Source organism: Phalangium opilio, unplaced genomic scaffold (genome assembly GCF_054372755.1).
Source record: "Phalangium opilio isolate 3A_F unplaced genomic scaffold, DU_Popi_V2 ptg000352l_1, whole genome shotgun sequence".
In the NCBI taxonomy this organism is placed as follows: domain Eukaryota; kingdom Metazoa; phylum Arthropoda; class Arachnida; order Opiliones; family Phalangiidae; genus Phalangium; species Phalangium opilio.
The window spans coordinates 6,634,301-6,643,649 of NW_028324228.1; the positions used below are offsets into that span (position 1 = coordinate 6,634,301).

At 42.6% G+C, this 9,349-nt stretch overlaps 6 non-coding genes across 6 annotated transcripts; 2 read left to right on the top strand and 4 right to left on the bottom strand.

Moving 5' to 3' along the window:
• Positions 1 to 465: 465 nt before the first annotated feature.
• On the bottom strand, positions 466 to 538 carry TRNAN-GUU (transfer RNA asparagine (anticodon GUU)). Its single transcript has one exon. It is a non-coding gene; the product is annotated as a tRNA-Asn (tRNA).
• A 221-nt stretch (positions 539 to 759) lies between these two features.
• On the bottom strand, positions 760 to 832 carry TRNAK-CUU (transfer RNA lysine (anticodon CUU)). Its single transcript has one exon. It is a non-coding gene; the product is annotated as a tRNA-Lys (tRNA).
• A 1,686-nt stretch (positions 833 to 2,518) lies between these two features.
• TRNAN-GUU (transfer RNA asparagine (anticodon GUU)) lies at positions 2,519 to 2,591 on the bottom strand. The gene has a single exon. It is a non-coding gene; the product is annotated as a tRNA-Asn (tRNA).
• Positions 2,592 to 2,959: 368 nt separating this feature from the next.
• TRNAN-GUU (transfer RNA asparagine (anticodon GUU)) lies at positions 2,960 to 3,032 on the bottom strand. The gene has a single exon. It is a non-coding gene; the product is annotated as a tRNA-Asn (tRNA).
• Positions 3,033 to 8,421: 5,389 nt separating this feature from the next.
• Positions 8,422 to 8,494, top strand: TRNAN-GUU (transfer RNA asparagine (anticodon GUU)). Its single transcript has one exon. It is a non-coding gene; the product is annotated as a tRNA-Asn (tRNA).
• A 368-nt stretch (positions 8,495 to 8,862) lies between these two features.
• TRNAD-GUC (transfer RNA aspartic acid (anticodon GUC)) lies at positions 8,863 to 8,935 on the top strand. Its single transcript has one exon. It is a non-coding gene; the product is annotated as a tRNA-Asp (tRNA).
• Positions 8,936 to 9,349: the final 414 nt, after the last annotated feature.

Genomic DNA, 9,349 nt, shown 5'->3' on the forward strand with positions numbered 1-9,349 from the left:
CGTTACATGTGAGATCTCACAACACCGCTCCCGGGTGGGCTCAAACCGCCAACCTTTCGGTTAACAGCCGAACGCGCTAACCATTGCGCCACGGAAGCCCAAAGATTAAATGTTCGTCAGGTATTGTGGAAAAACTTTAACTATTTACGTCACATCTGAGACTTCACAACACCGCTCCCGGATGTGCTCGAACCACAAACCTTTTGAATAACAGCTGAACGCTCTAACCTTTGCGCCACGGAAGCCCAAAAATTAAATGTTCGTCAGTTATATTTAAAAAATTCTGAATTTTACGTTACATCTAAGACCTCACAACACAGCTCCCGGATGGGCTCGAACCACCAACCTTTCGGTTAACAGCCGACGGCGTTAACCATTGCGCAACGGAAGCCCAAAGATTAAATGTTCGTCAGGTATTGTGGAAAAACTTTGGATTTTTACGTTACATGTGAGATTTCACAACACCGCTCCCGGGTGGGCTCGAACCACCAACCTTTCGGTTAACAGCCGAACGCGCTAACCATTGCGCCACGGAAGCCCAAAAATTAAATGTTCGTCAGGTATTGTGGAAAAACTTTGACTTTTTACGTCACATCTTAGACCTCACAACACCGCTCACGGATGGGTTCGAACCACCAACCTTTCGGTTAACAGCCGAACGCGCTAACCATTGCGCCACGGAAGCCCAAAGATTAAATGTTCGTCAGGTATTGTGGAAAAACTTTGACTTTTTACGTCACATCTGAGACCTCACAACACCGCTCCCGGATGGTCTCGAACCACCAACCTTTCAGTTAAGAGCCGAACGCGCTAACCATTGCGCCACGGAAGCCCAAAGATTAAATGTTTGTCGGGTATGTGGAAAAACTTTGACTTTTTACGTTACATTTGAGACTTCACAACACTGCTCCCGGGTGGGCTCGAACCACCAACCTTAAGGTTAACATCCGAACACGCTAACCATGGAGCCAAGGAAGCTCAGAAATGAAATGGTCGTCAGGTATCGTGGAAAAACTTTGACTTTTTACGTCACATCTGAGACTTCACAACACCGCTCCCGGATGGGCTCGAACCACAAACCTTTTGAATAACAGCTGAACGCTCTAACCATTGCGCCAAGTAAGCCCAAAAATTAAATGTTCGTCAGTTATTTTTAAAAAACTCTGAATTTTACGTTACATCTAAGACCTCACAACACCGCTCCCGGATGGGCTCGAACCACCAACCTTTCGGTTAACAGCCGAACGCGCTAACCATTGCGCCACGGAAGCTCAAAAATTAAATGGTCGTCAGGTATGTGGAAAAACTTTGACTTTTTACGTTACATTTGAGACTTCACAACACTGCTCCCGGGTTGGCTCGAACCACCAACCTTAAGGTTAACATCCGAACACGCTAACCATGGAGCCAAGGAAGCTCAGAAATGAAATGGTCGTCAGGTATTGTGGAAAAACTTTGACTTTTTACGTCACATCTGAGACTTCACAACACCGCTCCCGGATGGGCTCGAACCACAAACCTTTTGAATAACAGCTGAACGCTCTAACCATTGCGCCAAGTAAGCCCAAAAATTAAATGTTCGTCAGTTATTTTTAAAAAACTCTGAATTTTACGTTACATCTAAGACCTCACAACACCGCTCCCGGATGGGCTCGAACCACCAACCTTTCGGTAACAGCCGACGGCGTTAACCATTGCGCAACGGAAGCCCAACGATTAAATGTTCGTCAGGTATTGTGGAAAAAGTTTGGATTTTTACGTTACATATGAGATTTCACAACACCGCTCCCGGGTGGGCTCGAACAACCAACCTTTCGGTTAACAGCCGAACGCGCTAACCATTGCGCCACGGAAGCCCAAAAATTAAATGTTCGTCAGGTATTGTGGAAAAACTTTGACTTTTTACGTCACATCTGAGACCTCACAACACCGCTCACGGATGGGCTCGAACCACCAACCTTTCGGTTAACAGCCGAACGCGCTAACCATTGCGCCACGGAAGCCCAAAGATTAAATGTTCGTCAGGTATTGTGGAAAAACTTTGACTTTTTACGTCACATCTGAGACCTCACAACACCGCTCCCGGATGGTCTCGAACCACCAACCTTTCAGTTAACAGCCGAACGCGCTAACCATTGCGCCACGGAAGCCCAAAGATTAAATGTTTGTCAGGTATTGTGGAAAAACTTCGGATTTTTACGTTACATGTGAGATCTCACAACACCGCTCCCGGGTGGGCTCAAACCGCCAACCTTTCGGTTAACAGCCGAACGCGCTAACCATTGCGCCACGGAAGCCCAAAGATTAAATGTTCGTCAGGTATTGTGGAAAAACTTTGACTTTTTACGTCACATCTGAGACCTCACAACACCGCTCTCGGATGGGCTCGAACCACCAACCTTTTGGTTAACAGCCGAACGCGCTAACCATTGCGCAACGGAAGCCCAAAGATTAAATGTTCGTCAGGTATTGTGGAAAAACTTTGGATTTTTACGTTACATGTGAGATTTCACAACACCGCTCCCGGGTGGGCTCGAACCACCAACCTTTCGGTTAACAGCCGAACGCGCTAACCATTGCGCCACGGAAGCCCAAAAATTAAATGTTCGTCAGGTATTGTGGAAAAACTTTGACTTTTTACGTCACATCTGAGACCTCACAACACCGCTCACGGATGGGTTCGAACCACCAACCTTTCGGTTAACAGCCGAACGCGCTAACCATTGCGCCACGGAAGCCCAAAGATTAAATGTTCGTCAGGTATTGTGGAAAAACTTTGACTTTTTACGTCACATCTGAGACCTCACAACACCGCTCCCGGATGGTCTCGAACCATCAACCTTTCGGTTAACAGCCGACGGCGTTAACCATTGCGCAACGGAAGCCCAAAGATTAAATGTTCGTCAGGTATTGTGGAAAAACTTTGGATTTTTACGTTACATGTGAGATTTCACAACACCGCTCCCGGGTGGGCTCGAACCACCAACCTTTCGGTTAACAGCCGAACGCGCTAACCATTGCGCCACGGAAGCCCAAAAATTAAATGTTCGTCAGGTATTGTGGAAAAACTTTGACTTTTTACGTCACATCTGAGACCTCACAACACCGCTCACGGATGGGTTCGAACCACCAACCTTTCGGTTAACAGCCGAACGCGCTAACCATTGCGCCACGGAAGCCCAAAGATTAAATGTTCGTCAGGTATTGTGGAAAAACTTTGACTTTTTACGTCACATCTGAGATCTCACAACACCGCTCCCGGGTGGGCTCGAACCACCAACCTTTCAGTTAACAGCCGAACGCGCTAACCATTGCGCCACGGAAGCCCAAAGATTAAATGTTTGTCAGGTATTGTGGAAAAACTTTGGCATTTGACATTACGTTTGAGATCTCACAACACCGCTCACGGATGGGTTCGAACCACCAACCTTTCGGTTAACAGCCGAACGAGCCAGCCATTACGCCACGGAAGCCTAAAAATTAAATGGTCGTCAGGTATTGTGGAAATACTTTTATATTTTGCGTTACATTGACACCTCATAACACCGCTCCCGGGTGTGCTCGAACAACCAACCTTTCGGATTACAGCCGAACGAGCCAGCCATTACGCAACGGAAGCCCAAAAATTAAATGGTTTTCAGGTATTGTGGAAAAACTTTGACATTTTACGTCGCATCTGAGACCTCACAACACCGCTCCCGGATGGGCTCGAACCACCAACCTTTCCGTTAACGGCCGAACGCACTAAGCATTGCGCCACGGAAGCTTAGAATTTAAAATGTTGTCAAGTATGGTGGAAAAACTTTGACTTTTTATGTTACTTAAAACATTTCACACTAACGCTCCAGCGTGGGATCTAACCACCAACCTATCGGTTAACAGCCGAACGCCCTAACCTAACCATCGCGCCACGGAAGCCTAAAAATTAAATGGCCGTCAGGTATTGTGGAAAAACATTGACTTTTTACGTTACTTATAAAACATTACACAACCGTTCCCGGGTGGGCTTGATCCACCAACCTTTCGGTTAACAGTCGAACGCGCTAACCATTGCGCCACCGAAGCCCAAAAATTAAATGGTCGTCAGGTATTGTGGAAAAACTTTGGCTTTTTACGTTACATCTGAGACCTCACTACACCGCTCCCGGATGGGCTCGAACAACCAACCTTTCGGATTACAGCCGAACGAGCCAGCCATTACGCCACGGAAGCCTAAAAATTAAATGGTCGTCAGGTATTGTGGAAATACTTTTATATTTTACGTTACATTGACACCTCATAAAGTTTTTCACTATTTTCAAATATAACCAATGAAACCATTATTTTTGTACTTTTTGCTTTAATTCAAGCAAATGTATCGATATTCATTCAAAAAACTGTTCAAATTGAATTTTCAATAAGAAATTGTTGTCACGGATCTTGTATCTTGAAGAAAAAAAACATGCGATTTTTTCGGTACAATTTTTAATGCATTTTTTTCTGGACAAATTTTTGACCGAATTCAGCTTAATTATCTATAAAATATTCATTAAAAGTGATTTCATCTCGATTGATCAATAAATAAAAATGTACCTCGATTTTTAATAACATTTTCAAAATCGACGTCTCTCGACCAGAGAAGCACATTTTGAGAATTTTTTCACTATTTTCAAATATAATCACTGAAACCATAGTTTTTGTACTTTTTGTTTTAATTCATGCAAATGTAACGATATTCATTCAAAAAACTGTTCAAATTCAATTTTAAATAAGAAATCGTTGTCACGGATTTTGTATCTTGATGAAAAAAACATGCTATTTTTTCGGTACACTTTTTAATGCATTTTCTTTTGGACAAATTTTTGACCGAATTCAGCTTAATTACCTATAAAATACTCATTAAAAGTGATTTCATCTCGATTGATCAAAAAATAAAAATGTATTTCGATTTTCAAAATCGACGTTTCTCGACCAGAGAAGCACATTTTCCGAATTTTTTCACTATTTTCAAATATATTTACTGAAACCATAGTTTTTGTACTTTTTGTTTTAATTCATGTTAATGTAACGATATTCATTCAAAAAACTGTTCAAATTCAATTTTCAATAAGAAATCGTTGTCACGGAAATGTATCTTGAAGAAAAAAACCTACGATTTTTTCGGTACACTTTTGTACGGATTTTTTTCTGGACAAATTTTTGACCGAATTTAGCTTAAATACTTAAAAAATACTCATTAAAAGTGATTTCATCTCGATTGATCAATAAATAAAAATGTACCTCGATTTTTAATAACATTTTCAAAATCGACGTTTCTCGACCACAGAAGCATATTTTGAGAATTTTTTCACTATTTTCAAATATAACCAATGAAACTATTATTTTGTACTTTTTGCTTTAATTCAAGCAAATGTAACGATATTCATTCAAAAAACTGTTCAAATTCAATTTTCAATAAGAAATCGTTGTCACGGATTTAGTATCTTGAAGAAAAAAAACATGCGATTATTTCGGTACACTTTTGAATGCATTTTTTTCGGGACAAATTTTTGACGAAATTATGCTTATTTACAAATAAAATACTCATTAAAAGTGATTTCATCTCGATTGATCAATAAATAAAAATGTACCTCGATTTTTAATAACATTCTCAAAATCGAGGTTTCTCGACCAGAGAAGCACATTTTGAGAATTTTTTCACTATTTTCAAATATAACCAATGAAACCATTATTTTTGTACTTTTTGCTTTAATTCAAGCAAATGTATCGATATTCATTCAAAAAACTGTTCAAATTGAATTTTCAATAAGAAATTGTTGTCACGGATCTTGTATCTTGAAGAAAAAAAACATGCGATTTTTTCGGTACACTTCTTAATGCATTTTTTTCTGGACAAATTTTTGACCGAATTCAGCTTAAATACTTATATAATACTCATTAAAAGTGATTTCATCTCGATTGATCAATAAATAAAAATGTACCTCGATTATTAGTACCATTTTCAAAATCGACGTTTCTCGAAAAGAAAAGCACATTTTGAGTTTTTTTTCACTATTTTCAAATATAACCAATGAAACCATTATTTTTGTACTTTTTGCTTTAATTCAAGCAAATGTAACGATATTCATTCATAAAACTGTTAAAATTCCATTTTCAATAAGAAATCGTTGTCACGGATTTTGTATCTTGAAGAAAAAAAACATGCGATTTTTTCGGTACACATTTTAATGCATTTTTTTCTGGACAAAGTTTTGACCGAATTCAGCTTAATTACCTATAAAATACTCATTAAAAGTGATTTCATCTCGATTGAGACCTTGCAAACCCGCTCCCGGATGGGCTCGAACCACAAACCTTTTGAATAACAGCTGAACGCGCTAACCATTGCGCAACGGAAGCCCAAAGATTAAATGTTCGTCAGGTATTGTGGAAAAACTCTGAATTTTACGTTACATCAAAGACCTCACAACACCGCTCCCGGATGGGCTCGAACCACCAACCTTTCGGTTAACAGCCCACGGCGCTAACCATTGCGCAACGGCATCCCAAAGATTAAATGTTCGTCAGTTATTGTGGAAAAACTCTGAATTTTACGTTACATCTAAGACCTCACATCACCGCTTTCGGATGGGCTCGAACCACCAACCTTTCGGTTAACAGCCGACGGCGCTAACCATTGCGCCACGGAAGCCCAACAATTATATGGTCGTCAGGAATTGTGGAAAAACTCTGACATTTTACGTCACATCTGAGACCTCACAACACCGCTCCCGGATGGGCTCGAACCACCAACTTTTCGGTTAACAGCCGAACGCGCTAACCATTGCGCCACGGAAGCCCAAAAATTAAATGGTGGTCAGGTATTGTGGAAAAAGTTTGGCTTTTTACGTTACATTTGAGATCCCACAACACCGCTCCCGGGTGGGCTCGAACCACAAACCTATTGTTTACCAGCTGAACGCGCAAACCATTGAGCCACGGAAGCTCAGAAATTAAATGGTTGTCACGTATTGTGGAAAAGTTTTGACATTTTACGTCACATCTGAGACCTCACAACACCGCTCACGGATGGGCTCGAACCACCAACCTTTCGGTTAACAGCCAAACGCGCTAACCATTGCGCCACGGAAGCCCAAAAATTAAATGTTCGTCAGGTATTGTGGAAAAACTTTGACTTTTTACATCACATCTGAGACCTCACAACAACGCTCACGGATGGGCTCGAACCACCAACCTTTCGGTCAACAGCCGAACGCGCTAACCATTGGGCCGCGGAAGCCCAAAAATTAAATGGTCGTCAGGTATTGTGGAAAAACTTTGAGTTTTTACGTTACATTTGAGATCTTACAACACCGCTCCCGGGTGAGCTCGAACCACCAACCTTTCGGTTAACAGCTTTACGCGCTAACCATTGCGCCACGGAAGCCCAAAAATTAAATGTTCGTCAGGTATTGTGGAAAAACTTTGACTTTTTACATCACATCTGAGACCTCACAACAACGCTCACGGATGGGCTCGAACCACCAACCTTTCGGTCAACAGCCGAACGCGCTAATTTTTGGGCTTCCGTGGCGCAATGGTTAGAGCGTTCGGCTGTTAACCGAAAGGTTGGTGGTTCGAGCCCACCCGGGAGCGGTGTTGTGAGATCTCACATGTAACGTAAAAATCCAAAGTTTTTCCACAATACCTGACGAACATTTAATCTTTGGGTTTCCGTGGCGCAATGGTTAGCGCGTTCGGCTGTTAACCGAAAGGTTGGTGGTTCGAGCCCACCCGGGAGCGGTGTTGTGAGCTCTCACATGTAACGCAAAAAGCCAAAGTGTTTCCACAATACCCGACGACCATTTAATTTTTGGGCTTCCGTGGCGCAATGGTTAGCGCGTTCGGCTGTTAACCGAAAGGTTGGTGGTTCGAGCCCATCCGTGAGCGGTGTTGTGAGGTCTCAGATGTGACGTAAAAAGTCAAAGTTTTTCCACAATACCTGACGAACATTTAATCTTTGGGCTTCCGTTGCACAATGGTTAACGCCGTCGGCTGTTAACCGAAAGGTTGGTGGTTCGAGACCATCCGGGAGCGGTGTTGTGAGGTCTTAGATGTAACGTAAACTTCAGAGTTTTTTAAAAATAACTGACGAACATTTAATTTTTGGTCTTCCGTGGCGCAATGGTTAGCGCGTTCGGCTGTTAACCGAAAGGTTGGTGGTTCGAGCCCACCCGGGAGCGGTGTTGTGAAATCTCACATGTAACCTAAAAATCCAAAGTTTTTCCACAATACCTGACGAACATTTAATTTTTGGGCTTCCGTGGCGCAATGGTTAGCGCGATCGGCTGTTAACCGAAAGGTTGGTGGTTCGAGCCCATCCGGGAGCGGTGTTGTGAGGTCTTAGATGTAACGTAAAATTCAGAGTTTTTTAAAAATAACTGACGAACATTTAATTTTTGGGCTTCCGTGGCGCAATGGTTAGCGCGTTCGGCTGTTAACCGAAAGGTTGGTGGTTCGAGCCCACCCGGGAGCGGTGTTGTGAGATCTCACATGTAACGTAAAAATCCAAAGTTTTCCCACAATACCTGACGAACATTTAATCTTTGGGCTTCTGTGGCGCAATGGTTAGCGCGTTCGGCTGTTAACCGAAAGGTTGGTGGTTCGAGCCCACCCGGGAGCGGTGTTGTGAGCTCTCACATGTAACGTAAAAAGCCAAATTGTTTCCACAATACCCGACGACCATTTAATTTTTGGGCTTCCGTGGCGCAATGGTTAGCGCGTTCGGCTGTTAACCGAAAGGTTGGTGGTTCGAGCCCATCCGTGAGCGGTGTTGTGAGGTCTCAGATGTGACGTAAAAAGTCAAAGTTTTTCCACAATAACTGACGAACATTTAATTTTTGGGCTTCCGTGAAGCAATGGTTAGCGCGTTCGGCTGTCAACCGAAAGGTTGGTGGTTCGAGCCCACCCGGGAGCGGTGTTGTGAAATCTCACATGTAACCTAAAAATCCAAAGTTTTTCCACAATACCTGACGAACATTTAATTTTTGGGCTTCCGTTGCGCAATGGTTAACGCCGTCGGCTGTTAACCGAAAGGTTGGTGGTTCGAGCCCATCCGGGAGCTGTGTTGTGAGGTCTTAGATGTAACGTAAAATTCAGAGTGTTTTAAAAATAACTGACGAACATTTAATTTTCGGGCTTCCGTGGCGCAATGGTTAGAGCGTTCAGCTGTTATTCAAAAGGTTTGTGGTTCGAGCGCATCTGGGAGCGGTGTTGTGAAGTCTCAGATGTGACGTAAAAAGTCAAAGTTTTTCCACAATACCTGACGAACATTTAATCTTTGGGCTTCCCTTGCACAATGGTTAACGCCGTCGGCTGTTAACCGAAAGGT